The 13983-nt window shown below is 32.9% G+C and overlaps 1 long non-coding RNA gene across 2 annotated transcripts; it reads left to right on the forward strand.

Annotated features, from left to right (window-relative positions):
* The first annotated feature begins 400 nt into the window (after positions 1–400).
* LOC140043693 (uncharacterized) lies at positions 401–1911 on the forward strand. Of its 2 annotated transcripts, none has more exons than XR_011844355.1 (4): positions 401–482; positions 1081–1264; positions 1463–1515; positions 1772–1911. It is a non-coding gene; the product is annotated as an uncharacterized lncRNA (long non-coding RNA). The 2 variants fall into 2 exon arrangements; XR_011844354.1 differs by having other exon boundaries at positions 1812–1907.
* The last annotated feature ends 12072 nt before the right edge of the window (positions 1912–13983 follow it).

A 13983-nucleotide genomic window follows, 5' to 3' on the forward strand; every position in this document is an offset into this window, starting at 1 on the left:
TTGATATTGTCTTGGTGAACGAACTATCTTTCGCATGAGTTAAAAATATTTTAATTTTGATGACGTCATCATGTCGAAAATTGTAAATAACGTGGGTGACTTATTTTCATCTTTACAGTAAATTTCAATCTGTTATAGCTCACAGCTGTTTCAACTAGTGTTAAGATATCAGAAAAAGTCAAGCGCCCTCAGTGTTAGCAGACGAGGCTCCCCCGAGTCGCGCGGACATATAATTTTTGTTTACAAACCATTATTTCGCGAACGCCAAATTAAATTTCGCTATCGTGAGTTTTTATGTAGTAAAAACATTTTATACAAAACTAAACGATTAAAAGTGTATGTTCAATTAAAAAATAAATATTTGATTGTTTCTTTACTATAAATTAATAAATAAACGACGATATTGTCCATTTTACTGAAATACTCTCCCGCACATAAACCAGGAAGTTGAGATAAACTGTGTAATGAAATAGTAAACAATCGTAAGTAGAAAATATCATTGTATTCTTTACTTTTTTTGTGGATATAATTCATTTTTTTAGAAAAAGAACGAATTAGAATATAGTCCATCATTATTATATAAACAAAATAATACTAGTTTTGTTAATATAGCCTGGTTCAGTTTTTAGTAAAACTCGCATATTTTGCAACCCTTTTATACATTGTTATTGTTATCGGCGAGAAAACGGTTTGGCGATAGGCTTAGAAAGTGCGTTGACGCCCGCGATGACCGTGACAGTAATGTGGGCCTAGAATGAAGCTAGGCCGAAACATAGAAAATTCATAATAGTTAAACCTTTAATTACCATAATCCTAAATGTAATCATTATAACTGTTACCAAATAATTAATGGCATGTGTTTATAATAATAATTATTGCTTTCCTGGTGCATTTTTAGGCTAGCTGGTGGGACTGAGTGACAGTCACAGCCTAGGCTAGGCCTTAATATTAATACATTTTTACAGCATAATAATGGTTTAATATTTTGGCTATTAGCTCTCTTGTTTGGATTTGTTTGGATACAAAACTGTTTGGACACAAAACTGTACTGTAGATTTAAAAATTGATTTATTTTTAAAGGAAAGTACAGTTGCATCTATTGTTTTTGTAATCAAGATGACATCAGAACCAACAATGTTCCTCAAGCCTGTAGATATCTCAAGGCCTACAAGTCTTTTGTAGACCATGGCAGTGAACAAAAAGAAGCAAAACAATATCGCACAGCGTTGTTAGACCATACCTGGTAGACATTGAATTAAACAGGGTAGGTAAATAATCATAACCACCTCATTAGAAAGTTTAATACACACTCCAAACAATGAAATGTGTGTTTGTACTTCATATTATTTATTAAAGAACAATGTTAGTATAAAATAACTGTCGAAACAAACAATTGTTACAGTAATTTATAAATATACCTCTTTTCTTTATTAAATATTCCCTCAATCAACTATTTTTCCAGGTGTCAATATGTTATAATATTCAACATGCGACAGGATGCTGACATCTTGACTGGTAAATTCAAATGTTGTTTCAACTTTACATTGACATTACATAATACCTCAATTGGTCAAGTTGCTCTTTAAATATACATTGTCCCTTTGAGCATAGAATTTCAAAATTGTTTATCCTATTTTTATGCATAATAAAGCAAACCTTTGGCTGGAACTTATTTTCCTATGAATTATCCATATATTATCACTATCTGCTACAAGAAATAGTTGTTAACATTTTTAAAATATAATAATTTTGATGCTCATTTTTTATGCAGATTGACATTTATTTGGTTGACCAATATTGTTTAATCTCAGGTGATCATCTAGCAGAAAGAGAAAATCAGAAGCTGCAGCACATTTACATGCTACAAAGTACAATGATTAAAATCCAGTCTTTAGAAGAGAATCTTGAGCATTTAAGAAATGAACTCTCAGTGTCACTTGTAACAAAACAGCATAGTAAGATTGCAGAGACTGGCCACAGAATAAATCTAAAAGAACAAGAGGTCAAAGACTTGGTCAGTCCTACATTATACACCTTTAAAATTATGTCTAAAACATGCAAATACTATAAAAATTAATGCCATATTTCTTTTATATATTTTATATAGCGAACTACTATGAACCAAGAGATTTGAAACTGGACCTCTATGTACAAAAATGGACGAGGTATTTAGAAAAAATAAATTCCTCGACAGCAGTACCATGGAAAAAGTTTTGTGGGAAATCATGAAGTCACATCTGACGTTTATTTCACCTGAGATCCAGCATGAAGTAACTAGGCCGGTAACTAAGTGGAGAAAAGTTGAGGAATAGTTTGCTATTTCTCAGTTAATTGTTACAGTATTGCATATTATTATGTACAGTATACTGTATGAATGGTAGTATTTTTGTGTGTTATTGCTAGAACAATGATTTTGAAAATATTTAACAAATGGTATATGAATTGTAATTGAATTTAATTTTTGGGAAGCTATTTAATTTTAATTTGGTTTATATATATTATTGATTGATAACGGAAATTGATGTTATTTAGTGATTTAGATTGTGATTGCATATATAATACAATACAAATATGAAAGAAATATGCATTTATAATTAAATATCTAATGTCACAGTACTCTATAGCTTCTTTCTATTAATATATTACAGATCTTTGACTAAGACATGCTAGGTAGGCTGCTAGTCTTTAACCTGCTGATGATGTAGCCTAGCCTATATAGTATAGGCCTAGCTAGGCCTGTAACCTGGCCTACTCTGTACTCCTCTCTCCCAATATGAATGATTATTAAAAAAGCTTAGGCCTAGGCTAGGCCTAATTTTTAATGAGAACCAGGAACAAGTAATTAATCAGCTTTATAACAGGTCAACTGTCACTCAGGCCCCCGAATATACATGTTTACGTGTTAAAAATAAACAGTTATTTTATTTTAATTTGGTTTATATATTAATAATTATTTATTGATAACGGAAATTGATGTTATTTACTGATTTAGATTGTGATTGCATATCAAAATAATAAATATACAATACAAATATGAAAGAAATATGCATTTATGATTAAATATCTAATGTCACAGTACTCTATAGCTTCTTTCTATTAATATATTACAGATCTTTGACTAAGACATGCTAGGTAGGCTGCTAGCCTTTAACCTGCTGATGATGTAGCCTAGCCTATTATATAATATAGGCCTAGCTAGGCCTGTAGCCTGGCCTACTCTGTACTCCTCTCCCAATATGAATGATTATTAAAAAAGCTTAGGCCTAGACTAGGCCTAATTTTTAATTAGGACCAGGAACAAGTAATTAATCAGCTTTATAACAGGTCAACTGTCACTCAGGCCCCCCGAATATACATGTTTACGTGTTAAAAATAAACAGCCATTAGTCTTACACAGCTGGTTTTAACCACGCAAGGGGCCTGGGCATAGCCTATTATAAGCTAGCATAGGAAAAAATCCAGCCAGGCAATATGAATACGATCCTTGTTAAAACATTCAAGGATAACTAAAGTATCCAACTAAATCAAAGAATTCAACAGAAAAAATTATTTTTAAACTGAGATGGAAAACAACATTTATACCTACTTTTTAAATGTATCACTTGAGAAAAAAACTGGCGTTGGGTGTACAATTTTCAATTACATTACCTCTTAAAATCCACGTGATAAAACGACGACAACATGTTTTTCACCTTCATCCAGGGTTGTTCTAATGAATATTCATTATTTTTCTGACTTTCGCGGTCTTTATTTGTTTTTATTGGCTATTAAAAAACAGTCGTTTTATGCTTGATTGCTTCCGGGTTCCTCATGTGGTTTGTATACAATATGTTTTCGGAATCGCTACTCCATAAAACGCTATGAAACGTTGGGGGCGCTGCACTTAATTCATATTTCTGGAACAGCTGTGAGCTCATCAGAATAAAAAGTGATAATCATGATTAAAACGTTTTCTGGAAGCTAAGGGATTGTAGATACGAATTCATGTAAACATTTTGCCAATCGGATATTGTGACGTCATCATATGGCCAGTTGAATAAAAAAAGGCGTATTTTCATATTTTGCGTATTATTTCATCACATTTAAAAGGGCGCGCATCTATATTTTACGTATTCAAATTTCTTCTACTCGCTAATATGTTGTTGCTGAGATAATATCCTTCCGAAATTGTTATTTTAGTGTTTCATTTTGATACCGTCGCCATGTTAAAAAATGGAATAAATGGCGGGTCCCGTAATTTCACCTATTCTACACTGTATGTAATATGTATACAGATTATACTGTTTATACTGTACTATATGACACAAAATTGATAGAATTCAGCACTAACAACATATTATATTCTTCAGATCAGGTCATAATGCCATAATCTTTTTCTGTGTGCAAAATTCTAACGCATGACGTGCACGTGGCGTTTGTCGTGCGGATAACTAACTCGTCAAAGTGACGAGTTTCATGTCTAGTTCTTCTTTCTTTCTCCTCCATTTTTGTGTCTTGCGTATCTCAAAAACTTGTAAATATAACATTTTATAACTTTGTCAACATATGGGCATTTACGTGAAGTTGTGCACCTCCTATTTTTGAATGACGTCAGAGTTGCGCAACGTGACTTACGTGCGATTTTATGATTTTTTATGATTGATCATAGGCTAAAAACTAAGCATAATTTTGTTTTGACACTTTCTGAAAATTTAAGTCATATCAAGGGCAAACTTTTTGTGGATTAAAAATGCCATATTTTACAAGACGTTACGCGCACACGCGCATTTCTCCTCTATTTTTGTGTCTCGCTTATATCAAAAATGTGTAAACATAACATTTCATAACTTTGTCAACATATGGGCATTCACGTGAAGTTGTGCACCTACTATTGTGAATGACGTCAGAAATGCGTAACGTGACTTACGCGTGATTTTATGAATTTCCCGTATTTAACATCGATTGAAAACCAAATAACAATTTATGTTGAAACTTAGCAAAAGTTTAATTTATATCTTGCGCTAACTTTTTGTGCACTAAAAATAGCATGTTTTACACGAAGATACGCGCGCACGCGCATTTAAAATTTAAAATGCTCAAAATTAATTTCTAATCAACTTTCTACGCTGATCATGACATTTTGAGCATGTCTAAAATTCCCACGCGCGCGAACAATTTTGCACGCGTGGTCCGCACGTAGCGCTAAAAACATCTTTTTTTTGCGTGAATTATGTTTTTCCAGCCTTTTATAGTAATTTTATCAAATTTTAAAACAATTTAGACTTAAAATTACGTCATACGAGCACGTCGAATTATACAATTTGTGCGTGTTTTTAATGAAAAAATTCAAAAATTCGTCAAAATTATGCCTTTTTTTAAACAATCATAGATTCTAAACTACGAGGCAAACTTTTTTTTACTTACATATTCTGAAAGGTGATGAGTTGTAGATATCGGATCATTAATCAATATGGCTAACCGGACATTGTGACATCATCGTATGGCCACACGAATGTAAAATATATGATTTTTGTCTCTTTCGTTTATTGCTCATCACATTAAATGGAGCGCATCATGCTTATCTGTATTCCTTTTTCTCCGAGATTTTAATATTGTCTAGGTCAATCTACTATCTTATGCATGTGTTAAAAATATTTAATTGTTATGACATCATCCATGCCTAAAAATTTAAATTACGTGTATACAGATTATACTGTGTACTTTAAAATGTATATACTATATGACACAAAATAGACAGGATTTAGCACTAACAACATATCATATTCTTCAGTTCAGGTCATAATGCCATAATCTTTTTCTGTGTGCAACATTCCAACGTATGACGTGCACGTGGCGTTTGTCGAGCGGATAACTAACTCGTCAAAGTGACGAGTTACATGTCTAGTTCTTCTTTCTTTCCCGGATTTTTGTTGCAGCTATATCTCAAATGTTTGTAGACATAACTTTGTATAACTTTGTCATAAGATTGACCTGTAGCTGTAGATATGCAGGAAACTTTGTTATATGACGTTAGAGTCGCGTAGCGTAAGTAACGCGCGATTTTATGAATTTCAATGATTGGTCATAGATTATAAACCAAAAGTCATTTTGTATTGACACTTGGTGAAAATTTAAGTCATATCAAGGGCAAACTTTCTATGGATTAAAAATGGCATGTTTCACAAGAAGTTACGCGCGCACGCGCATTTAAAATTTCAAAATGCGCAAAATTTATTTCTAATCAACTTTCTACGCTGATCATGACATTTTGAGCATGTCAAAAATTCCCGCGCGCGCGAACAAATTTACGCGTATGGTGCACACGGAGCATGAAAATCATGTTTTTTTCTCTTGAATTATGATTTTCCAACCTTTCCTAGTCATTTTAAAAAAGATTGACATCATTTGAAATTAAAATGACGTCATACGAACACGTTGATTTATACCATTTGCGCGCGTTTTAGTTGAAAAAGTTATAAATATTGTCAAAATAATGCCAATTTTGAATCTATTATAGCTCCTCAGGATCATCCACGACCCCCAATTTTTTTAATTTTATATGTAAGTAGATATGTTGTAGATATGAATTCATGCAGAATCTTTACCCCTAGGATGTTATAACGTCATCGTATGGCCACACGAATGTAAAATATAGGGTTTTTTACTCTTTCGTTATTGCTCATCACATTAAATAGAGCGCATCTCACTTTTACGTTCCCAAAATTCTTCAAATTTGTTTTAATGTAATTATTTAGATAATTATCTTCTAAAGTGGTTATCTTTATATGTCAATTTGATGATGTCATCGTGTTAATAATTGGATTTAAAAGATGGGTCTCGTAATTCCGTCTATGCTACACTGTATATAACATATATACAGTTTATTCTGTAAAATACTGTAAAATATGGTGTATGCTACATAATAGGTACAATTCAGCACTGTAAACATTTTTATTTCATGTCAAAGGATGGCATAATAATTGTCGAGGTTCATATAGTTTAAAGTACGTGCATGTTGCGTATGCGCGGATAACCCGAACTCGTCAAAGTGACGAGTTCAAGTCTAGTTGGTTATCCGCAACTTTAAGTTGCGGATAACCCTTGTGATTGTAAATATCTTTTTCTTCATCATCTTCTTTGTTATTCTTCTTTCTTTCCCGGATTTTTGTGACCAGCATATATCTATTGCTTGTGAACATAACTTTGTATAACTTTGTCAAAAGATTGACCTGTAGCTGTAGATGTGCAAGAAACTTCGTTATATGACGTTAGAGTCGCGCAGCGTGAGTTACGCGCGATTTTATGAATTTAAATGGTTGATTATAGATTATAAACCAAAAGTCATTATATATTGACACTTTGTGAAAATTTAAGTTAAATTAAGGGCAAACTTTCTATGGATTAAAAATGACATGTTTCACAAGAAGTTACGCGCGCACGCGCATTTAAAATTTAAAAATGCGCAAAATTAATTTCTAATCAACTTTCTACGCTGATCATGACATTTTGAGCATGTCAAAAATTCCCACGCGCGCGAAAAAAATTACGCGTAAGGTGCGCACGGAGCACGAAAATCATGTGTTTTTCTCTTGAATTATGATTTGACAGTCTTTCCTAGTTATTTTAAAAAAGATTGACATCATTTCAAATTAAAATGACGTCATACGAACACGTTGATTTACACCATTTGCGCGCGTTTTAGTTGCAAAAGTGACAACATAATGTCAAAATTAAGCTTATTTTTAATCTATTATAGCTCCTCAGGATCAACCGTTACCCCCAATTTTTTTAATTTAATATGTAAGCAGATATGTTGTAGATATGAATTCATGCAGAATCTTTACCACTCGGATGTTATGACGTCATCGTATGGCCACACGAATGTAAAATATTGGATTTTTGACTGTTTCGCTATTGCTCATCACATTCAACAAAGCGCATCTCGCTTATACGTATTCCATTTCCCCCGAAATTGTAATATTGTCTACGTCAATCAACTATCTTTCGCATGAATTAAAAATTTTTTAATTTTTATGACGTCATCATGTCTAAAAACGTAAATAACTTGGGTCACTTATTTTCATCTTTACAGTAAATTTCAATCTGTTATAGCTCGTCAGATTAAAAAGTGATAATCATGATTAAAACGTTTTCTGGAAGCTATTGGATTTTAGATACGAATTGATGTGAATATTTTGCCAATCAGATGTTGTGACGTCATCATATGGCCAGTTGAATTCAAAAAGTCATATTTTCATCTCTTGCGTCAAAGTTCATTGCGTTTAAACGAGAGCGCATCTCACTTTTACGTTCCCAAAATTCTTCAAATTTGTTTTAATGTAATTATTTAGATAATTATCTTCTAAAATGGTTATCTTTATATGTCAATTTGATGATGTCATTGTGTTAATAATTGGATTTAAAAGATGGGTCTCGTAATTTCGTCTATGCTACACTGTATATAACATATATACACTTTATTCTGTAAAATACTGTAATATGGTGTATGCTACATAATAGGTACAATTCAGCACTGTAAACATATTTATTTCATGTCAAAGGATGGCATAATAATTGTCGAGGTTCATATAGTTTAAAGTATGTGCATGTTGCGTATGCGCGGATAACCCGAACTCGTCAAAGTGACGAGTTCAAATCTAGTTTTTGTCAGGATCTTTTTTTTTTTTTTTTTTTTTGGGGTTATCCGCAACTTTAAGTTGCGGATAACCCTTGTGATTGTAAATATCTTTTTCTTCATCATCTTCTTTGTTATTAGTTATCCGCTTAGTAGCGGATAACTGCTTGTAATCGTCCTGTTACTTTTTTTTTTTTTTTTCTTATTTCTTTCTCCCTCATTTTTGTGTCTCGCGTATCTCAAAAACTTGTAAACATAACATTTCATTACTTTGTCAACATATGGGCATTTACGTGAAGTTGTGCACCTCTTATTTTTGAATGACGTCAGAGTTGCGCAACGTGACTTACGTGCGATTTTATGATTTTTTATGATTGATCATAGACTAAAAACCAAGCATAAATTTGTTTTGACACTTTGTGAAAATTTAAGTCATATCAAGGGAAAACTTTTTGTGGATTAAAAATGGCATGTTTTACAAGACGTTACGCGCGCACGCGCATTTCTCCTCTATTTTTGTGTCTCGCGTATCTAAAAAACGTGTAAACATAACATTTCATAACTTTGTCAACATATGGGCATTCACGTGAAGTTGTGCACCTCCTATTGTGAATGACGTCAGAAATGCGCAACGTGACTTACGCACAATTTTATGAATTTCGCGTATTTAACATAGATTTAAAACCATATAACAATTTAAATTGAAACTTAGCAAAAGTTTAATTTATATCATGCGCTAACTTTCTGTGGATAAAAAATTGCGTGTTTTACACAAAGTTACGCGCGCACGCTAATTTAAAATTCAAAATGCGAAAAATCAATTTCTAATCAACTTTCTACGTGTTTCATATCATTTTAAGCATGTAAAAAATTCCCACGCGCGCGCTTTTTTTTACGCGCGCGGTGCGAACGTAGCGTTGAAAACCATTTTTCTCTCGTGATTTATGTTTTCAAGCCTTTTATAGTAATTTTACCAACTTTGAAACAATTTCGACTTCAAATTACGTCATACGGGCACGTCGAATTGGATAATTTATGTGCGTTTTTGAGGAAAAAGTTCAAACATTTGTCAAAATTATACCTTTTTTTAAACAATCATAGATTCTAAACTACGAGGTGAACTTTGTTTAAATTACATATCCAGGAAGATAATAAGTTGTAGATAAGGAATCATGCATTGATATGGCAAACCGGACATTGTGACATCATTGTATGGCCACGCGAATATAAAATATAGGATTTTTGTATCTTTCGTCATAGCGCATCTCATTTAATAGAGCGCCTCTCCACTTATCCGTATTCCATTTTAACCCAGATTTTGAAATTTTCTAGGTCAATCAACTATCTTACGCAAGAGTAAACATTTTTATATTTTTTGACGTCATAATGTCTAAAAATATAAATAACGTGGGTCACTTATATTTATCTTTACAGTAAATTTTAATCTGTTATAGCTCATCAGAATAAAATGTGATAATCACGATTAAAACGTTTTCTGGAAGCTATTGGATTGTAGATACGAATTCATGTAAACATTTTGCCAATCGGATGTTGGGACGTCATCATATGGCCAGTTGAATAAAAAAAGACGTATTTTCATATTTTGCGTAATAGTTCATCACATTTAAAAGGGCGCGCATCTATATTTTACGTATTCAAATTTCTTCTACACGTTAATATGTTGTTCCTGAAATAATTTCCTTCTGAAATTGCTATCTAAGTGTTTCATTTTGATACCGTCGCCATGTTAAAAATTGGAATAAATGGCGGGTCCCGTAATTTCACCTATTCTACACTGTAATATGTATACAGATTATACTGTTTGCATGTATATACTATATGACACAAAATTGACAGAATTCAGCACTAACAGCATATCATAATATTCTTCAGTTCAGGTCATAATGCCTTAATATTTTTCTGTGTGCAATATTCTAACGTATGACGTGCGCGTGGCGTTTGTCGAGCGGATAACTAACTCGTCAAAGTGACGAGTTTCATGTCTAGTTCTTCTTTCTTTCCCGGATTTTTGTGACCAGCATATCTCTATTGCTTGTGAACATAACTTTGTATAACTTTGTCAAAAGATTGACCTGTAGCTGTAGATGTGCAAGAAACTTCGTTATATGACGTTAGAGTCGCGCAGCGTGAGTTACGCGCGATTTTATGAATTTAAATGGTTGATCATAGATTATAAACCAAAAGTCATTATATATTGACACTTTGTGAAAATTTAAGTTAAATTAAGGGCAAACTTTCTATGGATTAAAAATGACATGTTTCACAAGAAGTTACGCGCGCACGCGCATTTAAAATTTAAAAATGCGCAAAATTAATTTCTAATCAACTTTCTACGCTGATCATGACATTTTGAGCATGTCAAAAATTCCCATGCGCGCGAAAAAAATTACGCGTAAGGTGCGCACGGAGCACAAAAATCATGTGTTTTTCTCTTGAATTATGATTTGACAGTCTTTCCTAGTTATTTTAAAAAAGATTGACATCATTTCAAATTAAAATGACGTCATACGAACACGTTGATTTACACCATTTGCGCGCGTTTTAGTTGCAAAAGTGACAACATAATGTCAAAATTAAGCCTATTTTTAATCTATTATAGCTCCTCAGGATCAACCGTTACCCCCAATTTTTTTAATTTAATATGTAAGCAGATATGTTGTAGATATGAATTCATGCAGAATCTTTACCACTCGGATGTTATGACGTCATCGTATGGCCACACGAATGTAAAATATTGGATTTTTTACTGTTTCGCTATTGCTCATCACATTCAACAAAGCGCATCTCGCTTATACGTATTCCATTTCCCCCGAAATTGTAATATTGTCTACGTCAATCAACTATCTTTCGCATGAATTAAAAATATTTTAATTTTTATGACGTCATCATGTCTAAAAACGTAAATAACTTGGGTCACTTATTTTCATCTTTACAGTAAATTTCAATCTGTTATAGCTCGTCAGATTAAAAAGTGATAATCATGATTAAAACGTTTTCTGGAAGCTATTGGATTGTAGATACGAATTGATGTGAATATTTTGCCAATCAGATGTTGTGACGTCATCATATGGCCAGTTGAATTCAAAAAGTCATATTTTCATCTCTTGCGTCAAAGTTCATTGCGTTTAAACGAGAGCGCATCTCACTTTTACGTTCCCAAAATTCTTCAAATTTGTTTTAATGTAATTATTTAGATAATTATCTTCTAAAATGGTTATCTTTATATGTCAATTTGATGATGTCATCGTGTTAATAATTGGATTTAAAAGATGGGTCTCGTAATTTCGTCTATGCTACACTGTATATAACATATATACAGTTTATTCTGTAAAATACTGTAATATGGTGTATGCTACATAATAGGTACAATTCAGCACTGTAAACATATTTATTTCATGTCAAAGGATGGCATAATAATTGTCGAGGTTCAGATAGTTTAAAGTATGTGCATGTTGCGTATGCGCGGATAACCCGAACTCGTCAAAGTGACGAGTTCAAATCTAGTTGGTTATCCGCACTTGGCGGATAACCTCTTGTTATTGTCAGGATCTTTTTTTGGTTATCCGCACTTGGCGGATAACCCCTTGTTATTGTCAGGATCTTTTTTTTTTTTTTTGGTTATCCGCACTTGGCGGATAACCCCTTGTTATTGTCAGGATCTTTTTTTTTTTTTTTATTTTTCTCTTTTTTTTTCTATTTTCTTCTTTCTTTCCACGATTTTTGTTCGCAGCATATCTCTATCTTCTGGCTAACATAAGATTGTGTAACTTTGTCATAAGATTGCCCTGTAGCTGTAGATGTGCATGAAACTTTTTTTTATGAATTTTGAGTCGCGCAGCCTAAGTTACGCGCGATTTTATGAATTTAAATGATTGATCATAGATTAAAAACCGAAAGTTATTTTGTATTGAAACTTTGTGAAAAATTAAGTCATATCAAGCGCAAACTTTCTATGGATTAAAAATTGCATGTTTCAAAGAAAGTTACGCGCGTACGCGCATTTAAAATTTCAAAATGCAAAAAATCAACTTCTAATCAATTTTCTACGCGTTTCATATCATTTTGAGCATTTCAAAAATTCCCAGGCTTGCGCAATTTTTTTACGCGCGCCTGCGCACGTAGCGCAAAAACATCTTTTTTTTGCTAGATTTTTGTTTTTTCTGTCTTTTATAATATATTTACCAATTTTCAATCAATTTTGCCTTAAAATCTCGTCATACGAGCACGTAGAATTAAACAATTTGCGCGCAATTTTGATGAAAAAGTCCAAAAATTTGTCAAAATTATGCCTTTTTTTAAACAGTCATAGATTCTAAACTACGTGGTAAACTTTTTTATAATTACATATTCTGGTAGTAGATGAGTTGTAGATATCGAATCATGTATCAATATGGCTATCAGGACATTGTGACGTCATCGTATGGCCACTCGAATATAAAATATAGGATTTTTTTCTCTTTCGTATAGCTCATCACATTTAATAGAGCGCATCTCCACTTATCCGTATTCCATTGCCCTCCATTTCTTTATATTGTCTATGTCAATCAATTATCTTTCGCATGATTCACCATTTTAAAAATTGTTATGACGTCATCATGTGCAAAAGCGTCAATAACTTTGGTCACTTATTTTCACCTATTCTGAACTGTATGTAGTACGTATACGGTATATAGTGTATACCGTATACACTTTGACGTGACACAAAATAGAGAGCGCACTCACATTTTTTCAATGGCATAATCGTTTTTCTGCGCGCAATATTCCAACGTATGACGTGCACGTGGCTATAGGACTGCGGATAACCTAACTCGTCCGTAGTGACGAGTTCAAATCTAGTTGGTTATCCGCTCGCTCTTGGCGGATAACCTCTTGTTATTGTCAGGATCTTTTTTTTTTTTTTTTTTTTTTTTGGTTATCCGCAACTAGTAAGTTGCGGATAACCCTTGTTATTGTCACGTTTCTTTTTCTTCATCTTTATTCTTCTTTCTTTCCCGGATTTTTGTTGCAGCTATATCTCAAATGTTTGTAGACATAACTTTGTATAACTTTGTCATAAGATTGACCTGTAGCTGTAGATGTGCAGGAAACTTTGTTATATGACGTTAGAGTCGCGTAGCGTAAGTAACGCGCGATTTTACGAATTTCAATGATTGGTCATAGATTATAAACCAAAAGTCATTTTGTATTGACACTTGGTGAAAATTTAAGTCATATCAAGGCAAACTTTCTATGGATTAAAAATGGCATGTTTCACAAGAAGTTACGCGCGCACGCGCATTTAAAATTTCAAAATGCGCAAAATTAATTTTTAATCAACTTTCTACGCTGATCATGACATTTTGAGCATG

Source organism: Antedon mediterranea, chromosome 3 (genome assembly GCF_964355755.1).
Source record: "Antedon mediterranea chromosome 3, ecAntMedi1.1, whole genome shotgun sequence".
In the NCBI taxonomy this organism is placed as follows: Eukaryota; Metazoa; Echinodermata; class Crinoidea; order Comatulida; family Antedonidae; genus Antedon; species Antedon mediterranea.